This window comes from Lutra lutra, chromosome 1 (genome assembly GCF_902655055.1).
Source record: "Lutra lutra chromosome 1, mLutLut1.2, whole genome shotgun sequence".
NCBI lineage: Eukaryota > Metazoa > Chordata > Mammalia > Carnivora > Mustelidae > Lutra > Lutra lutra.
In genome coordinates this window covers 176,779,842-176,782,289 of record NC_062278.1, presented here as the reverse complement: position 1 = coordinate 176,782,289, position 2,448 = coordinate 176,779,842, and the positions used below count along the sequence as shown (strand labels likewise).

General features: G+C 43.2%; 1 pseudogene; it reads right to left on the bottom strand.

Moving 5' to 3' along the window:
- Positions 1-984: 984 nt before the first annotated feature.
- LOC125109414 (actin, cytoplasmic 1-like) lies at positions 985-2,090 on the bottom strand (annotated as a pseudogene).
- Positions 2,091-2,448: the final 358 nt, after the last annotated feature.

The following is a 2,448-nucleotide window of genomic DNA, read 5'->3' as shown; positions in this document are numbered from 1 at the left end:
AATACCGCAGGTAAGATCAGTGAGGGAAAATGTACTAAGAAAGAACAAAATAGGGCCTCCAAAAAAGTTCTCAGGGATAATCAATCAGTAAATGGCTAAATTAACTATTATACAACTCTACAGAAAATATTCAAATCCTAAAACTATAATTAGGAAAAATGCTTTATAATATTCTTTTGGGTACCTCATGTCCTCACATTCCTTATGAAAGTGGAAGGTTGGAACAAGAAGCAAAGGAAGCTCTCTGCTGATTTTTTTTTCCGGTTTACTATAGTGCTTTATTTTCCTCACACAATGACACATTGCTAGAAGCCTAATGTTTATTCTCACATGACAGTAGAAAAACAAAATTTGCTGTCATCTCTTAAAGAATTGTGTACAAAAACTTTACATAAATTAAAAGGATGAGTAAATTTACAGGTGTAAATGCAAACTGTTTTCCAACTGAAGGCAGTAACAACCCACAGAGTTCTGGTAGGAAAACACTAGATAAGAAAGGAAAATGGGTCCTAAGGCTTAGGAGGTCCTAACCCTGTCAGACAAGCAAGACAATCAAATGCCAATTGATTCAAAAAATCTTGCCAGCCTCTAGAGAAATCCTGGAATATGCAGCTCTCACGCATTAATACTCAACGCAGATCAATAACCTTACAGAGGGTGCTCATGAATGAATTTCTCTTCCATAAACATGTTTTCACTTTACCCATGAAGTGACTGAACCTCATGTACAAGGGGTTTAAATCAAAGGTATGTACAGGATATTAAACACATACCAAGGGAAAAGTTAGTTTGAACACAAGGTCAAAATCAGCAACAATTCTATCATCCAGAGTTGACATCAGATACCAGCTTCAAGGACAAATTTCTTTTCAAAAGGTTATTCCAGTTTATGAGGCTAGCATGAGGTATATGCATTTGCCAGGGCAAATTTACACTTAGGAATTAACTGACGCAGCAAATGCTACATATCTGCTTGCAGGGCATTTAGAAACATCTGAGGTGGGCAATGGAAGGGCCCAACTCATCATACTCCTGTTTGCTGATCCATACCTTCTGAAAGGTGGACAGTGAGGCCAGGACAGAGTCCCTACAGGAGAAGCAATGACCTTGATCTTCACCATGCTGAGCTCCAGCATTTGATCCCTTTCTGCATTCTATCTGAGATGCCTGGGTACATGGTGGTCCCACGAGATGGCATTGTTTTAGAGTAGAGGTTCTTTCAGATGTCAGTGTCATAATTCATGATGGAGTTCCAGATGGTCTCCTGGATATCACAGTACTCCATACCCAGAAAGGAGAGCTGGAAGAGTGTCTCAGGAAAGGGATACCACTCCTTGCCCATGGTGATCACCTGACTATCAGGCAACTCATAGCTCTTCTGCAGAGACGAGGAAGACACTGCAGTGGCCATCTACTTCAAAGTGCAAGATGACCTAGCAGAGCTTCTTGGTGATGTCACACATGATTTCCCACTTAATTGTGGTGGTGAAGCTATAATCGCTCTCTGTGAGTAACTTCAAGATGTAGTCCCTCAGGTCCTGGCCAGCCAGGTCCAGACACAGGATGGCATGGGGCAGGGAATACCACATACAGATGGGCACAGTGTGGGTTACCCTGTTCCCAGAGTCCATGACAATACCAGTGGTGCAGCCAGACATGAACAGGGATAGCACAATCTGGATGGTCAGATACATGACGGGAATGTTGAAGGTCTTGAACATGATGAGTCCTCTTCTCCTGGTTGGCCTTAGTGTGCAGAGGGGCCTCAGTCAGCAGGATAGAGCACTCCTTGGGGGCCATCCGTAATTCATTGTTGAAGGTGTGGTACCAGATCTTCTCCATGTCCTCCTTGCTGTTGATGATGCTGGGCTTGATAGGGTACTTGAAGATCAGGATGCCCTGCTATATCTGGGCCCTCTGCCCACATAGGAGTCTTTTGACTCATCCCCACCATGATGCCCTGGAGTCCAGGAGGTATCTGATAATGGACAGGAACAGGGCCAGGAGAGGGGGAGCATCATCCCCAGCAAAGCCCGCCTTGCATATATACCAGAGCCATCAGCAATGATAAGCACAGAAATTTCTTCCAGTGTGATGGGGGAGGTGGCAGCAGTGGGCATGAAAAACGAGTGGCAGGAAGACACTGAGCATGGGCCAACTGCTAAGATCCCTAATTTTTTTTAATGTGTGAGCATCTCATATCTTTTCCAATTGATATTGCTAAGATTAAGAGTGCCATCTCCCCTCCTTCTTTTAACTCAATGTTGCCCTGAATTACTGCAACCCTCCCTCACTACCAGCATACTTATTAATCTTTGAGGTGGCTCTCATGACAATGGTGAAGTACTGAAAAGGAAAGCCAAACACACTGCCATCCCAAGGTCTATAATACATTAAAATTAAGATACCAAAATATAGTTTAAAGGCTACAAAGGAAACTGCCAGTAA